At 36.6% G+C, this 25,110-nt stretch overlaps 1 long non-coding RNA gene across 1 annotated transcript; it reads right to left on the bottom strand.

Annotated features, from left to right (window-relative positions):
* Positions 1-5,635: 5,635 nt before the first annotated feature.
* Positions 5,636-24,795, bottom strand: LOC124173169. Its single transcript, XR_006868418.1, has 4 exons — positions 24,638-24,795; positions 19,328-19,417; positions 13,715-13,804; positions 5,636-5,709 (listed from the first exon to the last, which is right to left on the bottom strand). It is a non-coding gene; the product is annotated as an uncharacterized LOC124173169 (long non-coding RNA).
* Between the last annotated feature and the right edge of the window lie 315 nt (positions 24,796-25,110).

Below are 25,110 nucleotides of genomic sequence, written 5' to 3'. Positions count from 1 at the left end.
TCGCTAGGGCGAAAATAAAGGCCATTCTCTCGACTTAAAACAATGGATAAGAAGGATAGATATCTTTTAAACGTTTTGTTTGGTTGATTTTAAGCAAGATTACAGAGATATGTGATCACAAGATGAAGTTGATGGTAAGGATTATGAGCTGAACACAGGCTAGCCTCTACCCCACGGGTAATCCAGATAAGAAAGCTGACAAGCGTGCTCACAATCAATTGTCTCCCTCTATTCTGCCAGGAATGCCATTCATGCAGAATGGAGGGAGACCACCTTTAGCCCGAATAGACTTTTTCGAATATATTCGCCGGGAAAGCATCAGATTTGAATTCAAGAATAATTGAATCGTGCATTTCCAAAATGTTGTAAATGCCAAAATTTGAAAAATGCACTTTTCATACTAAAACACGATGTAAATGTCATACCTTTCCATTGTAAAACAGTTTGTCTGGATAGTGCTGCATCTAGCAGGAGAAAACAAAACTAGAAGTAGCAGTTTCATCCTCCATTTCAGGAGAAAGAGAAACGATTTTTTGTTTCCCTTTAAAATGTTACTTTTGGCACTTACAACGTTTTGTAAATGCAAGATTCATTTATTGTTAGAAACTTAAATTTATGTCAACTTCACAAGTCTACGGTTCATATTTAGAATTAAAACTCCCCTATTTGCCGATGACTTCACCTATCGCAAAATCAATGATCCCTCTGACTTAGAAATACTTCTTTGGATTAAAGTAACGTTCATTAGTGCATCCTAGACTGATGGGGTCTCAAACTGAATCCAAGCGAATGCACGGTGGGAAATTTCTTGAGTTCAGTGGTGTAGCCAGGGGGGGATGAAGGGGGTATGGACGTGCCTTTCCCGGGGCTATTCCTGTCGAAGTCCACATTGTGTGTAAATCCTGTCAACGTGTTCGATAATATTATTCAAATTGGAACTAATGTTTTCTTAACATGAAACAGCCTAAGCTTTTTTCCCCACGAAGCCAAATTTATAAACTGCCTAATAATTAAATGGTACTCACGAAGACAACTTATGCTGCACACTTCTTCCTACATTAGTAGTATTTTGATATTTTTCTTAGTTTCATTGCTTGGAAGAAGAGTACTTCAGAAACCGACCAGACACAGCACAGCCTGAACGAGGGCTACATGAATGCGGCCAAAATACCGATATCGGCTCTTCCACATGAAGGCTATTGTCATCTTAAGACAAACAAAGTGGTGAGATCCAGAAAAATTGTGAGATCACATGTTCAACAATGCCATGAAAAGCTACAAGAGAACATTGTGATATTGTATGGTACTCTCCAAGACGACTTACTGTACATACTTCTTTCAACCTTAGTAGTTCATTTGGCATATATATTCAGTACCCTATTTCCATTTTAACCTGTCTGAGCATAGATATTCGTGTATATCGTCTTCAGTTTTGCAATTACATATCATGGATATACAATCAAACCAATTGCATATATTAAGCCCTCAATTTAAATTTACCGCTGACGATGAATTTAATTTATGATTAACGGGTTGTCAATAAGATGGAGAAACTTAGGACAATCTTTTTAATTTTAGCTTCATCTCTATATGGGACTTAGTCGTAAGGTATTAATTGTTGTCCTGTCTTTTTTTTGGTTCCCATGTACCTTTAAATTAATATATTTATACCGCGAATTATTCCTAGAATTTGGTTAAGCAGGAGAAAATTAATGAATGAATATTACTTGCCTTGGGGAATTAGCAATCAAGGAAAAAACAACGTAAAAAATTCAGTAACCTCAACAGAAAAATCCACAATTCGAAGCAAAAAACAATAAAAAATTAAATAGAAATTCATAGTGTTTTTACAGTTAATCAGCCTAACACTAAGGTAAAAAGAAACTCCAATAATGAATGCATCCACGCATTTATTCTGTCGGTTAACAATGAAACAACAGAAATAAAATATTTTTATTAATTATGGAAACTGAGCTACTGCAAACAATGTCGTAAGACCCTCTCTAATGTAGGTAAAATCTACTTAATTTAAGGCAGAAACAGGATATTTCATGGATGAGAATATGATTGAAGACAAGAAAATAAAACCACGGATTATACAGTTATGACCAGGTGACTCAAATGGCACCGTTGTTGTGCGTTGGCTTTAGCTGGACTGAACATTTACAGTAAAAAATAATATTTTAATGCAGTGTCAAATTATAAGTTCCAGTTTTTCATAATGGGTGCCTTGGCAGGCTGTTAGTTAATCGATCTGTCACTTGGTGGCATTGGAGTGCACAGTTGCATTGCTCCGGGGCCACGTGCCACTCACACAACCCGGAGCCAGCATACCCCACAGTTGAACTGTCAATGTATGTCCATAAGTAGCTGGTGTATATTCATGCATCAGGCTTGAGTTATTATGTTATAACATGCAATCCCATGTCCCAACAAAGACTAATATACGGAAATCTAACCTGAACACACTGATGCCCCTATAAGAACTGACTAATGATGGCCTCTGATCTAGAAAACCTAGATCGCCCACAAGCTTTTTTGTGCACATTTAAGTTGCAAAATGACGACATCACCACAAAAAGAAAACTGGAAATTTCGATTAAATCTGAGTTTTGGAATAGCTAATTAGAAAAGACAGTATTATTTTCAATGAGTACCTCATATACCGTGAAGAAGAACTTTTTATAGATATAACACAAGAAATATTTGCTAGCCATACTTACCATACTTTACGTTCAAACTCTGGTGGTCAATTGCATTACATTGCCATGCTTTAAATAAACATGCCCTTAACAGACATGTTTATTTAAAGCAAGGCAATGTAATGACAGACATGCTTATTTAGAGCAAGGCAATCACGAAATAATGGATAATTCAAAAAGCGTCATATTAAGGCGTTTCAATAGGAAGAGGCCTTCATACACACAGAGAGCAGGCTTATCTAATCTTTTGTGCCGTAAAAAAATGACGGTTAAGGGATTTCCATATTTCAATACTGCCAGTCATTGTTAGGGCAATTATAATTTCAATACTCTCAACTGGATATAATAGATAAGATGGATAGATGTTACTTTTTTTACTCCTTTTCTTAGGATTGTTAGCGATCGTTTGAGAGATTATTGAGATATAGGATCACGAGATGAAGATGAAGGTAATGAATTCTGAGCTGAATATTGGCATGCCTCCCAGTTCCCCCCGCAGAAGATGCGGTGGAGATTATTTAAGGGTCTTTTATACTTTGGAATAATTCTTCGTTTCTTTGAGTCAGCAAGTTTAAACAAAAATTTTAGTGTCATTAAAAGTGGACTTATATATTTAGAGTTTTCGCCCCTTGTGTTCCCAAACTTTACAACTAATAGCGCAAGAAATCCCTTTAAAGTTCCACAATGCTTAAAAAATCTTAGCCATAATTAGAGAATAGAGCATATTATCAAAAACCAGAAGCAATAATTGCTATAAAAACACTTGTAATGCAATAAGTTGACCATTGATTCACACTATGATGGGGCTATCAATACCTGTGATCAGATTTCTCTGCTTTCCATGCTGGAAGTATGCAATTCCCGTTCCTATCACTCTTTGCAGCTTACGTAATGCAATTCCAATGCTTCAACACATTTCATGACTTCCATTTATTCTTCCAAAAGGACTATTATGGCAAGGAGACATCATTACTCACCACCTATGAGTGATAGTAATGCCTGTTCACCACATCATTTAATACTTTAAGCATTACCAAAGCTTTACCATTGATCTCCTTGAAGGTCTTTTGTTAATACTTCCATAAAATAGATTAGCCTTTATTAACCTACAGAAGCTCACGAGCAACTTAAGTTGCATCAAGGAAAAAAAATTCTCCTTCCCTCAAGGAAGCTTGCAAATATGCAGGAGAATGACCTTTTTGAGGGTTGTTCCCTCTTTTTTCTAAGATATTTTTAGAAAGCGTCCAAGGCAAAGAGATAATGGTGCTTTGCTACGCAGACCCTATTAAGGCCCGTTGCCGCCAGTTGTGCTTCTGACTCTTCGCTGCTCAGGAGTATATACCATCTGCCCAGCAGAATGCATATTGAATTCGAATACTGCAAAATGGTAAGTAAATATGTAATTCCCTTAGAGTATATTATTTCAAGATTTGGCTGGACAAAAATTATTTCATTGATGGTCAATCTTTTGATGTAACTGAAGTTGCTCATGAGCACGTAGTAGTCATAATTTTTGCCTTTCCCACAGAATTTGTATCCTTTGCCTTGAAACATTGAATACCAGTTTAAGTTCTTCCCACGCCATCAACAAGCAGAAAAAAGGTATTTATTATTACTAAATGATTTTACCTAATATCGAGAAATACCATGCTTTTAACGTCTATGACATTTACGAACAAACTCTTTTGTTATTAACATTTGCAGAAGCCGTGTGATTTGCAGTGAGGGCTGTTTTTGCTTAGACTGTTCGTCTATTGAGACATTCTTTTAATATGTAAGTTCATTTAACGCGTTATTTATATCATATTCATTTTATGATTTTCCATATAAATATAAACTAATATGATGTATTTTCAGGTCTCCATAGCCTCTAACGGTAAATTAAATAATAATTATACTAGAGGAAGAGGGTGACGAACACGGGTCACAAACAATTACTATAACTGGAGCGGAGGAAGGTGCTGAGGCTATTATGGATGAAGATACTGATGAATCAGATGCTGAAGTGACTGGGGAACCAACGCATCTACCACGACGTGTTTTGGATGCAGAGGGACAGATTCATTCGAGGGAAACGCAGCCTGAAGAATCACAGTCAGAGCAACTGAGTGTCTTCCAAGACTTTCCCAGGTACCATATGGGAGAAAGATGTAAAATCAGGGGGAACAAAACTCTACAAGCTTGGAATGAATGACAGAGGGGTAAACCATCACTTTGCGGAAGCCAGGAACAGGAGTGAACCGGTGATGACCTGGACTTTAATAGAATAGGCTATTTCAGAACACATCTCCAGGATTTGAATTCCCTGCCGGCACTTCATGGGTTGCATGTTTCAAGAGGAGACACCTAATCATACAATGTAAAATAACAATATACGTGTCCGCGAGCAATGAATTGTCAGCTGAAGAAGTATTGCAATCAGCAATGACCTTTCAGGAGCAAACAAAAACCCGTGTCTCTAAATATAATAGGAATTTCATAATTAAAATTGATCAGACCGGGTGTTCGTAGAGGGGGATATAAAGGGAAAGCTCTCCAGAAAGGAGAAAATTGTTCGGGGGGCTCTTCAGAGAGTGACCTAAGTAACACACTCATATACTGCGCAGTATGCTATTGCAGTCCCAAGAAAACTGCTTCCTCAAGTTTTTATTGTCCATGCCAGATCCTGGAGGTGATTTTAGTCCATGAGTGTGTGAAGAAACTGGAGAGTGAATTCTTAAATGTTTCTGTTGTGCATTCTTAACTTACAAGAAGGTTTCATTTCAAGTTTTATAAAATATCATCTCAAGCCATATTTGCAACAAAAAAATTCAATTGCATATTGATTCCCAGGGGGCAAACAAAATGTTTTATTTCCAATGAACTATTAATCGATGAGGAATGAGAACCTTTAAGCAGCAAAAAAATTATAACACCGAAGTGCACATCCGTATGCCAACCGTGCGATGCATATTTTTACACACAAGTAAGGCTGTTTATTGCACGAATCCAGAACTCCATCTTCCTCCTTCAAGAGAAAAAAGAGATTTCCTCTTGTGAGGATGGAATACAAATCTATACGACCGTGCATTATGCATTGTCTTCACTAGCATACAATTATATGCACGGTATGCCTCACAGTTAGTAGAGAATAGAATTATTTTTAGAACCTGGAGGGAAATAGGTTTCCCTAAAGACATAAAGAAACACAAATGCTAGTGCTCAGGTAGCAGTTTTATATAATGACCATGTTGCTTTTCAATTTAGTACTTTTCGTTTTTTATGACAATGCTCATTCAAATTCCTGTGAAGGGGCTAAATAATGAATGAAGAATGACAAATTTTAGAAGGCAGAACCTTTTTCAGTATTATTCAATTTTAAACTTTGGTGCATTATATTATGGAGGTATTTCCTCCAATTAATGGCCTTTTATGCCACAACAATTTCTCGTGGGCATAAAGTCTGATTAAAGGACGAGAAAACTAAATAATATTGTATGCAGGAAAAAGCAAACGAAATGGAGGAAAGTGGGAGTCTGAAGAGGCCATGGAAAAGAAAAGGGAGGAGCTGACAAGCCACAGGAAAAACAGGATCATCAAATGGGCAAATACCTCAACCAGTGTGGGCTATGAATCAATTTAAGTTGGCCAAGTAGCATAGTACAGACAATTGAAAGTTCTCATGCATCGACAATTCAATCCCCAGATTACACAGCTTCTTTGAAAGCTCTTGGAACCTAGCTATGTGGAAAGAAGGACTCAAAAAGAGAGAAGAGTGAGCTTGAGGGAGGAAAGCGTACCTCGACTATTAGTTGGAAGAGGGAATAATGGTTGGCAGGGTAGCCGAAAATAGCTTTTTGGAGACTAAAAATTCCAACCAAGCATAAAGACAGAACTCCAACCTCCCGTCCAGGCTACTACATTTTAAAAGAACTTCAATCTATTTGTCTAGCTGTTTAACTATTCAAGCGTTGAGAACAACATTTCTTTCTTCATTTCCAAAATCCTATCACACACAAAATCTTAGCCTTTTAACTTCGAACTCAATATCTCGGGTCTATGGAATCCACTTGAATAGGACCTTGGCAACAAAATACATGGGGCATAATTTACAAAGCAACATAAATAAAGTTAAAAGGGCATTTCCAGACAATGCCAAGTTAAATAGACTACTGGACAAAAACAAATGCTAGAAGAGCAATAGCAACTTTTAGCACTTGTAATGCTCGAACTTGATCACATAGGTAGATAGGTAAAAATCTTCCCTCAGGATGAACCAGAGAAACTTTTCTATAGAGAAAGTATGTTTAGAATATTTGCTTTGGAAATGAGTTCCCTATACTTTGATGCCACCTACACAATGTTATCACTCCCACTTGGATAAATCTTGGCAACGTAGTGAACAATTCGAAGCAAGGGTTACCAAGTGACATGAATGTCAATTTAGTAAAAAAAAAGTAAAATGTCTGAAATCAACATATCCAAAGAAGATGGAACACATTTCACACAATGTAGAAAATGGGAGACTAGAAAAACATTACAAAGATTACTGTTTCTGAGTCTTAAACCCTGGTCTTTCAAAATTAAAACATGATATGCTACCACTCAGCTAAATCGACCTTGAAAGCAAAATTTTATATTTAAATTCAATGTGACTGTATTTTTCATTTTCTAAATGCTTATTACTCTCAACCCCAGGCATATACAGAAAAAACCCAAGTAACATTGACCGTTGGGCCTCGGTTGGGGAACCGTAGTCACGGTTGGCTCATTGTGGGTGGACATGCCAACCAAATTCTGGTATTGGCCCAACGCAGATATTGTTCGTTGGCCCAACGAAACGGTTTATGCTGTTGGCCCAACGGAAATCCCCAACGATGGCCCTACGAAATGGATTATCATTGGGCCACCGTTGGGACATCATACCATTTCCTCAATTTATGCCATGAGAGCTGCAAACAAAATTCAGACAAGATCTTCAACGTAGAGATGGGCGCAATTTCATTGTAATCGATTTATCGTATCAAGTGGTTATCGGATCGGTAGCATCTATTCATTAAAAAATAGGATGGCATAATCGCTTGCTTTGACAGTCAGTGCTACCGACTATGTGCAGGCATAATAATTATTTTACCTTTGATGTATCCAATTATACTTCAAGTTGGTACAATCAAATGAAGATAATGCCAAACAAATGGTAAGCTTTACCTCATCTCTCATCATATCATAATGCGTCCCATTCACGTGACTTGGTAAATTAGTGGTATTCCTACACATAATGATAAATTTACTGCAATAACGACATGTCGCAGTTTTTCCCTAGTTTTTATGAAAAAATTTCCATAATTGACTTTCTAAGGGAGCCGTATAAATTTTTTCCTTCACTAGAATATCCAGTCTACTTGGATTACATTTTAAATAACAATATAGCCACCGGCAGGGGCGCAGCTAAGAATTAAGGCTGGCAATATTGGAAAATTCTTATAAGTCTTGTAGAAATTCTTATAAGAATTCCGTAAGACTTACAGGATTCTATAAGTCTTACACAAATTCTTATAGGATTCTACAAGTCTCACAGAAATTCTTGTAAGAACTCTGCATTTCTTAGAATTCTATAAGAATGTTGTGCGGGTCGCATACCTTTCGGGTTTTTATCCAGCAGGCGTGTCACCATAACTTATGCTGGCAACTGATAATTATTTAAGGAATTCTACATAGGATAATTTTTGGAAATTATGTATAACTCTTTTTTAAGTAATGTTCTGCTAATTTTCTAGTGTTTTCAGCATGGTATTTGACATAAATGGTTCCAAGAAGCGGAGGCTTCTTTAATGCGACTTGTTAGTACATATATCCCGGAGGGCACATGAAAAGTTGTAGACTTATAAGATCTGTCTGTTTCGAGTCTAACTTAACCGATGTAAGTTCGATATGGGCCGTGAATAAGCACGATGTATACTACGATTGCATACGTTGCAGGATACGGTTCACATGGTTCCCTAGCAACCTAACAACCAAGACTTGTTTGGTTGTTAGGGCTTTGTCTTTGTGATAGCAGCTAAATGAAATAAGTTGAGAGCTTCTAACAAAAATAAGGTATTGACCTCATTTGGTAAGTCTTACAAAACTGGCATTCCTAAAATCATGTTACCTTAAACAGATAGTTTCGTGGAATTTTGAACTTTTCATCATTAATTTAGATAGATCGATATGTATATTTTTTCAGATTGTGGCATATCTAGTATAAGTGGAAGTTTTAATGAAAACAGTATTTCTATGGATGAACTGAGTGATTTAGTCCTCTCTGAAGAGAATGAGATTGAATTTGTATGAGTAAACCTAAATAACATCTGCACAATTATTATTTTATGGAAAATACATTAACTATTATACTCAATCAGTGTTTCTGTGATTCCTATTAATATCCCTAAATCTTGCACTTATTAATCCAATTAAGTAAAATGGACTAAACTTAACAATTTCCTTACCGAAGACCAGAGAATAGGAATTGTGAAGGCAATTGAACCAAATAACTCAGGGGTGTACATCTTGCAGTGTGACATGTTTGATATTAAGGAGTATTTCTTTGAACTACCTCTAAGAAGTGGTACCATTGGTATATTTGTAGTAAAAAAATTAGTACCTGGATGCAAATTGCAGTCCACCCAGATTTTATCTAAGTGTGTTTTGTTGCCCTACAAAGAAGATGGACAGTTTTTGTGAGTGCCATATTGTAATATGGAAAGGTGCTGTTGAAATTTTCCTAATTTTGTCCTAATAAAAATTGTCCTAATTTGTGAAAATAAAAGTTGGGGACCTTCTGAACTGATATTGATTTTTTGTTTTCCACTTTTAACCACTGTAACCTTACTTTGTCCTATAGCATTGATTTCATTTTGATTTATAGGAAGTTAAAGGTAAAGATTCTATCTACCGGTATCATATCAAGATAAATTAATTTAACTCTCATTCTATAAAAATGAGAAATGCCAGTAAAATATAGCTTTTGTTGGGAAACGGATGGCAGAAGGGCCAACGGTGTATCGTTGGAGAGGGGTTGGCCTCTGGTTGGGAATACGAAGGCCCGACTGTAATGCTCTGTTGGCCCATCATTGGGGAATCGTTGGTTGGGAGACGGTTGGCGAGGTGGCCAAATCATACCATGGGCCAACCGCTGTGTCCCACCATCTGCCAACAGAGGGCAAACCAAAAATGTTACTTGGGAACCCTTCAACAGTATTGCTATCTAAGTATCTACAATCAAATAAAAAGGTTTTATCTTCTCTCTTGACATCACTTGTGAATAGTATCCCTGTCAGCCACTCCCGCCCCATTATCCTTGTGAAAAAAAGCAACTACGCTATAGACTTCAAACCACTCTTTGTGGTAAAAAAAACTATAATATAATTATGACATTTAAATAATGTACAATGCATTTTTTCCCATTGCTAATTCAATGAACTTGAAAAAGAGAGAACTAGGCCATTCACAAATTAAAACATTCATCAGTCAACATCAACGCACTCAAGCATTTCCAATGCCAAAAATCAAGCCAACACGAAGGTAAGACTTAATATTTAACCCTTATCCGGGCACCTCAAATTTCTAACGTAACCGGGCAAGCAGGGCCCAATGGACCCTCCTTGTTAATTTTTTCTTTTTGCTCATGTGGGCCAACCTGCTAGAATAAATGTCATTGTTTTTTGTCAAATAGTGCAAATTTATACACATTCAATGATTTAAAAATAATTTTTAATGTTCATAAATGAATATTTTTCATGTTAATTAGTAACAAAAATTTGAAATCTAAATAAATTATGATTCATCCTTCATAAAATTGATCCCTGGTGGAAATAATTTAAATTTAGAATCAACTAGCATAAGGGATAATTGAATATCATTTACTTATGAAACGAGACACTGTACAACATCAAAACTTATTGTTTGGGGGAAAACACAAAATTTTATCAACGAGTCCAGGATAGGCTACCCCTCAAAGATTTTTTCACTTTTGATTTACATGTTTACGTCACTATGTTCATTGCACACCGATTGCTCACAGTTGTTACACATTTTTTTTTCTTCACAATGTTTTTTATCATGGGCATATATATTATCTCATTTTTTGTTATACTTTAATTTGATGAATGTCTTGGCTCAGAAATTCCTTCATCAAAAAATCCTTAGCCTGTGTTCCAAGGCAAACCCAAGTTGGATCGTCTTTCAATGTGGACATCAACCAGAATATCGGATGCACTTACAATAAATAGTCTTCTTGAACAATATCTACCAACATTTCAATTTAGATCAGTATTCATCCACACCACATACGCTGCTACTCTACTCACGTCCAAGTCACTCATGGAAAATGCAAAAGGCCAACTATTTGTGCGTCTTTTACTCATGTGCGTCTTTACCAACTGGACAAGGAAATCTACTTCACCTTAGGTGCAGTTGTAGTGACAGATAATTTCAGGTTTAGCATTGACGTCTTCCATAATTTTATTATGATGCATGAATCATAGAAGAACTACCGGTCAACTCTTCATCATGGGCAATGACACAAACATACCATTTTTGGAAAAACCAAACAATGAAGAAACGACTTAACCACTTTATTGGCTTGAAAATTTCCTGGAATAAATCGTTAATACTTTCCTATAGTTCCAACATAACTCTATGCAAACTTTATATCAGAGAAATTTTTTGTCGCTCGTTTCATTTCTGTTCGTATTTTGGTATGGTTCAGTGAGGTGCTGTACAACTCTTCGATCCAAACCAGGCAATGCTCTTTATGTCAATGACATCTTCATTGGAACTCTCCTCTTCGATTGGCTGGTAATCCAAATCATCGTCACTAGTTTCTTCAATGTTCAGCAGTTTTTGTGTGCCATCTTGAGGCAAAAGCTTTTGTCTAGCCATGATCTAATAATTATAAAAAATGTTATTTCATAGAATTTCTCTAAAACTACGGATTACTTCCTTAGTACTCATCTATTAGAACTTATATGGGTATGTGATGTCTTAGTGAAGGAAACTTGTAAATATTTGCCATCACTCCGATGGCTGTGTTACTTTTACCCAAAGAAAATTGCATATTGAGGCGGTAGTTCCGTATAAAAGCCCATATTATCGGAATCAGTTATGTGCAACATCTTATATGCCTTCATCTACGATGCTCAGTAGCTCTTTGCTAGCACTCTACTCTTTTGTCATACATGCCGTAGTTTTTATGGGAAAGAAGGATGGAGGATGTAGAGGTGAAAGGTGGTGGAAAGATAGGCGGGGAGTGCAGGAGAAGGAGAAAACAGGGAAGGATGGACTGTCGTTAGGGATTTTTAGGAGAATGATAATGAACAGGAACGTTCAAATTCGAAGCGACATCATCTGCATGCTTTCCGTATGGCAGGATATATGCTTTCCTATATCCCTAATGTCGTTGGATGGACGCTGCAAATAAATTCCGAGGAACAGGGTTTTTTTTTGGAAACAACTGGATCGTTTCAGTGATCATTCTCTAGGGGTTTCCCGGTAACTCAACCCAACTGAAGGAAAATTTCTCTTAGAATATGCCCTTGGCGACCGCCACGGTACAATAGCAAGAAGCGAAAGAATGAAAAAAACTGTCCCCATCCTTCATTTATGGATACAGATAATGATGTTTGTTGCGTATTGTTCATTCCTCTCCCATCTCACTCTACTTCACCAGGATTTTCCAACCATAATGCACCGGTGACTCTCCAGTGACCACCCTACTCTATATTGCATTTTCACCTTCCCCGGTATCTGCCTCCATCTTACCACCCATGCTACCTAGAATAACATTCTGCATACATAATCTAGTTATTTAATTTACACTAATTACATTTTCCAGCCTTGATAGCTAAAATAAAATTCGTGATTGAAGCTAACACAAACTGGATATATATGCTCGTAAGAATCCAAGTGCAGCGTGTTGCATAACTGGTGAACACTCACCTCCTGCCATACGCCAATGAGTTAGGGGGTTATTTAGATGTGTATGTGAAGATTCCCAAATAATACTTGAAAAATTACAACAAAATACCTTTTATATTAACCATCTAATGATGTGCAACTGATCGCGTATGTGAAGGGTCCATTGGACCCAGCTTGCCCGGTTACGTTAGGAAAAGTTTAAATTTACCATAAACAAAAAATAAATATTTATTTTTATTTAAAAATATTATTTTCTTATTCCATTTGTCCGTATGAACAAAGTCACAGAAGTTCACAGCACTGGGATATTTTGTTCTCATGTTATAACCTGAAATATAGGCTGTAGGGCCCGTTGGACCCTCCTTGCCCGGATAAGGGTTAAATAAATACCAAGGCAAAAACAATAAGTGAAATTACACAGTGCCATACACTGCAACACAAAAACCATATTCATAATAAATTGATAATGATATTCACATGGAGATTGTAATTGTGAAGGTAAAATAATCAACAGTCAACTATTTATACTAAACCACTTTCAAATGTAAAACTCATTTCTATTACTTTCACCTTCCACATAAAATTCAAAACTATCTATATTGGAGGACAAAAAATCCACACCACACTTGTCACAAGAGCTTCCATTAGTCCATCAAACTTCTGAATGAACATTATATTGATGGGAGAAATTTCCCACTCAGCTAATCAACTGCCTGTCACAAGCACCATTATTCTTATAAACACAATCGCAACATTACATTAGAATTCCAACCTGCTACCGTGATAAATTAAAGCTCCAATGCGATTGCGGCATTTAAATATTCTAGATTTTGTTAGCATTTTTTCCCATTGTTATGGCAATGAATTTGGCCAAGAGAGAGTGAGAATAGAAGCCACACACACTTACACATTAACAATTATAACAAATATTATTATTCTCTAACATTTACCATAATAAGTACTACACAGGAAAGACTTACTATTTAAATAAAAACCAAGACAAATAATGAGTGCTAACAGTTCCATACCTTATAACATAAAAACCATACTCATAATAAATTGATAATGATACTCACTCGGAGATTGTGGAGGTTCAGTCCTGGGAAGCAAGGTTAAAGCAGGATGGGATGGCTAGAAAACCACAGCTCAATCACCAGGACAGTATCCTGAAAAGGAAAGAAAGTAACCATGAACTAATACAAAAGAGTATCACAAAACAATCGCATTGGCAGTACCTTTCCTCTTCGTACAATAACAGTATATACAGCAACAACTGCGTAATATGTTGTCATCCTATGGTGAGACAAATTGGAAAGTTAAGATGAAATTCAGACAACCATATTATCAGGGCAGACAAATAGTCATTGCAGCAATAATTCAATGCAAACATGTTTGTATTATTAAGTAAGGAATTTGATCTCAGTGATTCCACCCTAATCAAAAATGGGTAACACCACAGGCAACAATTAATACCTTATTTTGAATCTACACAGAACACTTACAGCAAATCACTGACCAATATTGACAATTATATTTAAAACATTTTCATATTATCACAGAAGAGTCTAATATGCCCACAAAATATGATAGCTGATTGATGGTACACATGAACCCTACTCTTGACTTCCAATATTTCATTATGATACGAAAACTTTTACCCCATCAAGAAGTCATCATAGCACATGGTACATGAAAACTAAAGTACAAGCATAAAACTAGCCAATATCATTAAAATCCTCAATAAAAAACAAACAGAAATGAAGAAACGACTAAGTAGCACAACGGCAAATTATAATATACTGTATTTGAATGAATATAGTCCCACCTTTTTTTTCCAAAAATACCCATGGTAAAAATAAAGAGGGGACTATTTTCAAACCTTTATTTTTCTTTTTTTTCCTGTAACTCAAGCCTCAAAACTAGGGGGGGGACTATATTCAATGAAATACTGTAAGTAGGACTATTAAATACTATTATTACCTTCCAACATTAACTATGCTGAAGTTCTGCAAACCACAAGATAATACATTATGGGAAAAAATGATGGCCATGGTATATATAAAATATAAATCTTAGTAAAAAAACGAAGATCTATGTAGACATAAAAGGAATCACTTCCAAAAAAATGCTTTTTATATAACCGCTAACAAACAGGAAAGCTGATAATAAATTGCCATGGATCAAACTTCATAGGCTATCCTATTGTATGAAACCAACAGTTGTCTATGAATGCAGATGATCACAATAACTCCACTACAAAACAGTTAAATACTCACCTTAGTATTAAAAAAAACTGAGAAAATATTTTTTTGTACCTATAACAACAGATTTTTAACTCACATATGAGACTAAATGACATAATTAGACTCTGAATACGCTTCCTTACACACAAATAAAACCACAAGCCCTCGAAAATCTAACAAGTATTCTGATATATTAAATGTCATATCTCAATAGTCAAAATTTCCACACACCACATACATTTAGGTATTTAAGGAACAGAATTTTATTGCACTAATAATCCATTAGTAATGGAATTTTAATATGATCCCTGTAAACACAAATAGCTGCTGAAGCGCTGTAGCAGCGCTGCACCGTAGCGCTGCAGACGGTGCCCACGCGCTGCTGACGCGCGACAGCAACCTTCAAATTTCCGTTTTTTGAATGCCACACGCGCTGCTAGAGCGCCACTGTAGCGCTGCAGAACAGCTGCGGCAGCGTAACGGAGGAGCATCACGAGCGCTGCTGAACAGCTGCAGCAGCGCCGTTCAGTTGCTGCGGCAGCGCTGCAACAACCGTCTTGCAGCGCTGTAGAAATGCATTAGCAACGCTACACCAGCGGTGCTGCGGCGCCCGAATTTCGCTTTAATTGCGTACTGAATCAAGCTTATCCTTGCCAATTACTACCCGGTGGCCTATCCCCAAAAGCAATTCCATCATTCATGTGCAGGTCTGAATTATCATCGTTGCTATGCTCGTAGATATGCCTACTTGTCCGGGCACTAGTCAGCCTGGCAGGTGAATGAAGAAATAGCTATTGGGCATACGCTATGAAAGAGTACTGAAATAAATTATTAGGTCTTGATTGAATTATGCAGTTCAATCAAGACCTAATAATTTATTTCAGTACTCCTTCATAGCTTATGCCCAATAGCTATTTCTTCATTCACCTGCCAGGCTGACTAGTGCCCGGACAAGTAGACATATCTACGAGCATAGCAGCGATGATAATTCAGACCTGCACATGAATGATGGAATTGCTTTTGGGGATTTACACTGAAAGCATACCATCAATGAAAAGGTCCGGAATAACCTGCATAACTATGGCCACAGGGTAGTAAACCAAAACGAAATTACCTTGACAAGGAGTTTGGCACACACGGTAGAATTCCATGACGGTCATAACCTAGAAAGTAAAATTTCCATAGACTTTCACTCTAGGCTTACCATCAGTACTTCACTCAGCCAAAACAGCACTAGTTCTCAAATCTCGAATCAAAAAAAGAATGCAAAATTAAGAACTGGTAACCACTCCATACAAAGCGTACAACAATCCTCAGAATAACTAAGCATACCTTAAACACAGATACTTACTCACCATTCGCTATATAGCATTATCCTTACAGCAGAATGAGTTTATGGTAGAAAAATAAAATTCAAAATATGCTAAAAAATTTATTTTCAGCGCATCTTTTAATTTGCATCCCAAAAAGTTACAGAACAAAGAGACAGTATGCAAGGCCAGATTTAAATAGCAATTAATGGCAGTGGAAGTTTCTCTGCCCTCTCCTCAGAATATAAATTTGAAAATTAGAGAATAAACAAAATTCATGTTAAGTAATTAATGCATATGTCAGCAGAAGCAATGCAACGAAAAATCATCAAAAGCAAAGGCAACAAACATAGTACTCAATATAGAATGAGAATGCACCACAATTCCTAGTTACAGAACAAAATGACAGTACCCAAGGGCAGAATTGCATGGCATACAATAGCAGTGGAAGTTTTTATGCTCTTTCTTCGAAATACAAAACTGAAAATTAGAGAATAAACAGTGGTCGTTTAAAGTAATTATGCTAGACACATCAGATGAAGCAAGAGCCATTCAATGAAAAATAAAAGCATATATTCATAATAATACAACAGTATACACAATCACTGACAAAAACAGATCTCCTTATCCTGGTGCAATTGCTGGTACCACTCTCCTATCTTTTTATTTATTTTACCAAAACCAACATGAACCAGCGTAGGCTTCTTATCAGCATCTGAGGAAATACCAAAGAACACACATAAAGCAACTACTGATACAAAAGACGCAATCAATGGGAGATCAATTGTAAAAGGAGGGAAGGAATAAATGACAAGAGTAAAAACTATACCAAGAATAGCTTTGTAATAATTATAATATTTATCATGATGAATCATAAGCACGCAAGAGGATTCCCACATGCACACCACACGGTCACAACAATGTTACATACGCCAGAAAATTACACTCTCTCATTTATATAAAGGCTAAACTTGCCAAACACTCATGAAGGCAATCTACCCTGAAGCTAGAACTTGCAAAAACATTGTCAATATTTTCTAATTTGTTCTCAGAAGGTTCAGTGAACACACTCTTGAAGTAGGAATTCAATAAATTGACTTTCACGAAACTGTTTGCTAATACTTATCCATCATCGTATTTTAGCGATCAAACGGAAGATATTTTACATTGCTCGTACTTCCCTAACACCAGACCAAAATGCTTTTGAGTTATCCCATTACTCCTCTACCAGCGTTTTCATTTTAAAATTCGTCAATGCATTCTTGAAGGCTTACTTAAACTTTAAACAACTTATATTTTTTAATTAGTAACACAAGATAATTACTGGATAAATCAGTATTGACATCTTCCATTTTAGCAGGGCATTCTCTCTGTCGCTTTGATGATTTTTTCACTCCCGCGTCAGCCCATCTCGTTAGACAATCTTTTTAGTATTTTACGAAAAAGGTTGGCTAACTAAAAACTTTTCAGCTGTGAACTTTTCCTGAGATAAGCGTTACAAATTTCCTATTTCACTATTAATGGAAACCTATATGATTATTATTTTCAAGCTTATTTCCATGGTTCCAAACATAACTACGACCACGTATGTAAACAAAAACACTCACTCTTAAAATGTGTTTATATTCACCATGAAAGAATGCCAATTCTACCTAATTTCAAGGAGCATTGAATTTAAAGTAACTAAAATTATACATTTTAAAAGAAGATGATAAATTCTTACCTAATTAGAATCCCCAAGGACGATCAACAGTTCCACAACGTTGGCCGCCATAGCCTCAGCAAACTTCCCAAGCACCCTGTTAAACAATCGCGTATCGCGTAGCGGAGGATTGTTGCACAAACTCGCATTTGCAGCGCTCCAGCAGCGTGCTGCAGGCATGCTTTGGGCATGCGCTGTTGATGCGCTGCAATTGCATGTTTCGCCAGCGTGCTGCGAAAGAGCGCTGCACAAGCGCTGTTACCGCGCTTCATTTAAACAGAAACGAACTTGCAGCTGTGAAACCCCTGTGCAGCGCTGCTGCAGCTATTTGTGTTTACAGGGATCCCTTGTAGAGTATAGAATGAGTGCTATCTTTGGCTTCAATAATACTGAAATTTTTTATTTCTACATAACTAACCTAAGAATTAAGAAATGATTGATAACTTTAAAAACAAAATAATTGGATTAAAGACTTAATATTGAAAATCACATAAAACTTAGTCAATTCAATAACATCCAATTGATGGATATTGCGATATTGCATTACAATGATCACGAACATAAATTACATCTGTTCAAACTAAGCATACAGTTCTTGCCTCAACTTTTGCATTTATGAACAATGGAATCATTTTCATATTTTTCATGTTCCTACCATAAAAAACACTGTAGCAATCTTTCTTGCCTCCACACATGCCATTTTAACCATTTTCCTCTATAGCCATTATTACAATATGAGAAATACATCAAAATTTTAGCAAACAACTTTACATTTGAACTCCAAGCCAGAATTCCAGCCATCATTTAAAAGTGAGGTAAAGAATACCTATCTATTCTATTACTTACAAAATAAATAACATCTGATGTAAATCATTTATACTCAACCACTGTCAAAATTTAAACAAACGTCTACCGCTTTCACGTGCAACAAATGAATTTAATTGTAACTGGTTCGGTAGTGACAAATTATCTCCATCGAACTTCTTACATGTGGCTTCGAATGATGCATCACACTATTTAATGGCCGATCTACAGATGAGAGAAATTTCCAATGAGATCCTCAACTGCCTGTCACAAGCCACATATAACGAGAGAACACAATTGCAACAATATACTAACTTCCAACCTCCCACCCTGATAAGTGACAGCATTTATATGTTGTTTAAATGTGTATAATGAAATTGGATTTCAACTGCATTTATTTGCATTAATAAATCAGTTAACTTCACCAAGAGAGAGAAAAGAGAAGCAATTTACACCAAAACATTCACAAGGCAACATCAACATACTGCAACATTTCCCCCATCAAACGTTAAGGGCACCACGTAGGTAAGATGTTCTACTTCTACAAAGGAACTAAGACGAAAAAATCAACCAATTCCATGCACTGAGACACAAAAAACAAAATCATAAGAAATTGATAAGGATACACACTTGGAGATTGTGGAGGTTCAGCTCAAGGCAGCTAAGTTAAAGCAGGATGGTATGGCTAGACATCCACAGCTCAGTCACCACGAGAGAATCCTGAAGAGGAAAGAAGGTCACCGTATATTAATAAAATGGTGTATCAAAAAACATTCACAAAGGCAGTATCTCTCCTCATATCAATTTCAGATACGTCTAAGTAATGTGCTCTCGTCCAATGGTGGGACAAATTGTTACGTTGAAATAAACCATAGAGTACAATTTCACATAGGCAAAAAAAGGTTTGGATCATCATGTAACGAATTTAACTTGTGTGCATCTATGATCAAAAATTGGTTATTTACACCGCTGGAAAGAGATAATGCCATTTTTAGAATCTAAGCAGACTCTAGAGTTTATTACGGCCCAATATCGGAGACAAAATTTAAACCATTTCATTAATATAACAGAGGAGACAAAATTTTAAGCATTTCCATATTATCACAGAGGAGACAAAATTTCAAGCATAAAATAATAGCAGATTGATGATACACACGACTGCCTACTCATGAAGTCCTATAATTTCATCATGATACGAAAACTTTTACCCCATCAACAAATCATTGTAGCACACGGTATATTAAAACTAGAATAAGTGTCTTAATACGGGCGAAAATCGATTGAAATAGTTCGCAAAAACAGGCTGAAATGATGACACGACTAAATAGAAACAGTGTAACAAACGTAATACAATCGTAAAATATAAAAATCCAGACCTCCAGCGTTAATTACGCCTAGGTCCTGAAAACCAAAAGATTATATATTACGGACGAAACACGGTTCACCAAGAGATAAAATTGTACCGAGGAAAATTGTAACAATCATAAAATCACTCCCTTCCCAAATACAAACATAAAATAACCGCGATTCATTTCTTGGAAACCATGAAGTTGAACAGCAGTCAAATATTAACTAGTATAGCATTCATAAGTACGAAGCTACCCAGACGGCACAGGAAGTTTTCGTACCTAAATACGAGGGTGGACAATCAAGATACAAAAATCGCGCTTAGAAAGTTACTTAGAAGGTTTTGTTTCTTTATTTCCTTTAATGACGAAAAAAGATGCAAGAGGACTGGCAAATTCATATGCATCGATAAAATTGTATCTCATCGATAAAACTGTATTCGGTCTGGGACTATTTTCTTTCGCGGGTGGTGCCATCTGGTGCCATCGTGCCATATCCTCCTAGAAAGATCACATGTCTTCACAAGCTAGCACAAGGCGTTGGAGATCGCGTCGTTTACGTAACGTCTTACCACATTTCAGGGATTTTTGTGGTTAAGTTTGTGAAAAATAGAGTGTCTGGTAATAGTGAAGTTTCCCTTATTATTTAATTTCATTCACTGGGCTTCAGAAACGTGTTTGTGAGCTATTTTTGTTAAAAATGCCTTTCGTGTGTTTATTGTCGGGATGACGTAATGGAAACTCCGGGACATGGTTCAAGGTTTTAGCTTTCCAAAAGATCCTGAGTTGAAGAAGAAGTGCATTTGGGCGATAAGAAGAAAACATTTCACCCCTACGAAAAGCTGTGAGGTATGTACTCTTTCTCGCTGTAATTATTTGGATGTAATTTTAAGTTAGAAGTGGCTTCGGGATGTTGATGCATCAACATCCCGAACTATTCAGTACTGAAGTACTATAGTACTATTCAGTACTAAAAATGGTGATTCAAAATATTGTAGCAGCAATTCTTTTGAAAATTCTTGCATTTTAGTTGTCTTTTTTGTATTAATTCGTTCGGTAAACGTGTGGTTAAAGGAGAAACTAGGAATAAGCTGCCAAGTTTATAGGTTCGAATATTGCTTCTTAGCTTGCCCTATGGTGTATTACACGTCGGCTTTCATCATTTCAAATTATCTTATGCTATAGTTTAAAACAATAAAAATATCAGGCATAAAAATATTTACTATATTTACGAGCCTAGTAATTTGATTTCTCATGCAGAAATACCAAAAATTGGAAATGATTTGACCTAATAAGTTACATGGTATTTTATTATTTATTAATTTTAGGTGTCTGAGCTACACATCGCACCTTGTGATATCAGAAAATAATCTGTGGCCTTAGACGAGAAGACGAGGAGAAAATTCTTGCTGAATTGGAGGTGCCCAGATTGGAGGAAGGTACCATTGCTTCACTGTTACCTGTCGCCAAGAAGACAGACATTGTGGCAGAAGTGACATATTTGTGGATGTGGATTTGATTTGTGCAAGTTGGTGCAGTGATAGTGGACGTTCATCGGAGAAAGTATTGACGATAGTTTGTATGTATCGACCAGTCCTCTTTTAAAATAATTTTCTATTCGAAAGAGAATAAGAGTAATTGTTTCGCTAAATTAGATGTGGGATAGAAGAGAAAATTGGAAATATTATTGTGGTTGACAATAGAAAATACATAATATATGTATTGTATTTCTGTGGGTTTTTTCTTTCCTGCCTCTTTAAAATTTCTTGCGGTGGTGACTTCATGCAAAGTAAGTATAAAATCGGAGGTGTGATCTAAGAGATAACATGTTTTATTTTACAAGTGTTTATGCTGGTGATTTGGCAGGACTTTCATATTTTTAATAGGTTGATACATTTACTGCAGTGACCTAGGGACTTTTACTCATCCCAAATAATTTTTCAAATACTTTAGCGCCATATATGGGTAAGTTTTAGTAGCTGTGACTGAACTATACGTTAATTTTTGCTTGCATTTTGATGAATTCGATCATACTAATAGCAGATGTGCCAGCAATCCTGTTTCATCGGCAATTTTTATTTAAAAATTTTATTTCGTCAGGCTTTAGGGTAAGCTTTTTAATGCTCGTGGGCTATGTGATGTCTTATTTAGTGTCAAAATTAATAAGAATTTACTCTCATTAACATCTCAAGGTTTCCAAGTAAGTACGAGCCACTTAACAATGCTGGATGCTGGGGGTGCGTGAATTAGCCATGAGAATTAGCCATGAGAATCTCATTTTTCGCAGAGTTATTTAAGTGGCCGAGTAAGTTTTGTAAGTTCTCAATGGGTAAATAATACTATATCATGAATTCTAATTACCATGAAAAACTCACAACCGACAAATCTTTGTCGGTCGTGAGTCTTTCATGGTAATTAGAATTCATGATATGGTGTTATTTACCTATTGAGAACTTACAATTCATAATGATTCGTATCAAGGTTCTCGCTACGGTCGGTAGCTATCGATTGTGTTGCGTTCGATACATTTTTCGATCGTGCGAGTTACGATATATCTAATGTCGACCTAATCGATTGAGATTAGCCTGAGTGCCGTGTTCCTGCGCGCTTCGTATCCAATCGTACGTGCTTAGTAGCGGACATTCACATGCTGCGTACGCGCTTCGTCGACAGGCCGCGAATGGAATGTATCCATTGACGAAAAGCGACGGAGCGGCATAGTATCCCCTTAGTCAATGGGTACTATGTACATACGAATTAGATACGGAGGGTTCTGTGCCGTCTGGGTAGAGTTGCTCGCAGCTCAGAAAAATCAAACCTTCCAACTGCCTACGAAACATCAACTGAACACGTTGGAACTACAAAAGACAGATCCTTACCACATCAAATTACTTCACCAATTACGATCATATTCGTCAATGAAGCTCGATAACAGTAGCCCTCCAGAAGAAGAATAATAAGCCAAAAAAAATATCTAATCAATGGCAAAAATACGTTTGTTCACGACTCCTTAAAGCCTTTAAGTTCAGGCAAGAGCAAATAACAGAAACACTCATTACATGGGTCATACAAACGAGAAATCCACAAGGAATTCTTTGTCCCATTACTTATTTCACATGCCTCGAAGTAATGTGGTGACTACTTAACGGCAGCTACATAAAAAAACAGATTTAAATCTCGTAACTATTCCCAGCAAGACATTTTACAAACAATGAATAAATTCCTATACGAGTTATGGTTGATTAACGCATTGAATTACGCACTACTAATTTCAAGAATTATTCATAACTATGAGACGACTACAAATTTTAAATGCAACAACCCTTGATATCGTAGGAAAAGTAGTACAAATAGAACCGTCAGGCAATGTTTATCCTCCAAAATATTATGTCGAACTTCTTAGATATTATGAGACTAACGTAAACCATTTTCATTATTTCATCATTGAAATACGAATGAATAGCTGATAATACATCATCACGAATAAAAATATAAGGGTTATACTAGCGTACGAAACAAATAGTTGCCTTGAGTATGATACAGTTCACAATAATTCCACGAGAAAAGAACAAAATATGCACCTTACAATTAGTGTTAACGTCATACACACGAGACCAAATCTTAATAACAATTGCCTACATTTGGAACATGGCCCACACTATTCACGATTCCTAGACTCCGGTCAAGTTTTATGTAGTATTGCTCTGCGTAATTCCTGAAAATTTCTAATTTGTACTCTAGGAAAAACATCGCAATCATAGCTCTCGACGAAGACTAGAAACAAGCTCGATTGACAAAATAAGGTGACGCCGTGTTGATAAACAAATGAAACTACGTGTATAAACACGGATGTGGTTTCCTTCAGTGATACATCACTACATAGAAATTAAACAGAGGCAGGAATATATTACTAAAATGCCGGCGAATAGCTAACACTAACATAAATCGGCACCGAAAAGTAACAAGACATGCGTTTTTCATTTCCATTGAATTCTATGTAAGCACCATATCCACTACTACGTACTTACGGCTACCCACTATTGAAAATTAACCATTTCACTTTTGAAATTCATAAACGCATACCTCAGGCCTTCGCTATTACTCTGTATAACTAAATATAACATAAATCATGACCATTCAAATCGTTAATGAAATAATCGCGACGTATTTCCAGTGATAGTGAAACGACAAAAGGAGTGATCAAGCCGAAGACATTATAGTTGAGTATCACCCGACATAACTGATCTATCTGGCTTAAACGAGAAGCACACGCTCTATATTTCGTAAACTGAGGCCCTTGCAAAGTACGTATTCTAACACAAGACAGAATTCAACAGTGAAAGCAAGCAGGCAGTAAATGCACACGAAGCCATAACACAATCAAATATAAATCAAAAAAGAGATAAATTAGCAAACAAAAAGCAACTTCTCCCATTGCGGACAAAAAATCATTTGGAGCAAGTACCCGGGCAGAGCACAATCATTCTAACTCTCCTGGAGCAGGAGTAGTGGCGCCAAAAACTTCGTTATATGACCTCTGATTAAAACTTCACTCCATCAAAACAGTAACATACATATGATTACTTGAACTTACTCAAGTTGGAATGCACACTCCCACAAGCCCTGATTGCGATGGAAGATGAAGAGCCCAGCGATAAGAATGCTATTAAAACTTCAGAAGAAGACGGCTCTTTCGAAGATGACAACGCGAGCGATGAGCAGGAAATGAGCTAATTTTGGCGCTAGCGCGCAAGTCAGGACAAATTTCCAGAAGATTCCACTAGATAGCGGGCGAATTCAAATTTCCCCCACCTCGGCTTAGCTCACCCTCCCACAGGCCTACGACTTCGCTTCTGCCCCCCCTCAGAAAGAAATCTTGGATCCACCCCTGGCCATGGACGTCACCATTATTTCAGATGGGAGTTCAATCAATTTATGTTCGAAGTCCACACACTTCCAAAAATAGAGCAGTAATTAGTGGCATCGCAATATTAACGAAAGGAATTTTTTTTAGATATTTAAAATCTTTTCATACAGTTCCCAGCGCCTTATGCGTGAACTAATTCA

The sequence above is a fragment of the Ischnura elegans genome (assembly GCF_921293095.1).
Source record: "Ischnura elegans chromosome 13 unlocalized genomic scaffold, ioIscEleg1.1 SUPER_13_unloc_4, whole genome shotgun sequence".
Lineage (NCBI taxonomy): Eukaryota > Metazoa > Arthropoda > Insecta > Odonata > Coenagrionidae > Ischnura > Ischnura elegans.
This window is presented reverse-complemented; position numbering and strand designations above follow the sequence as displayed.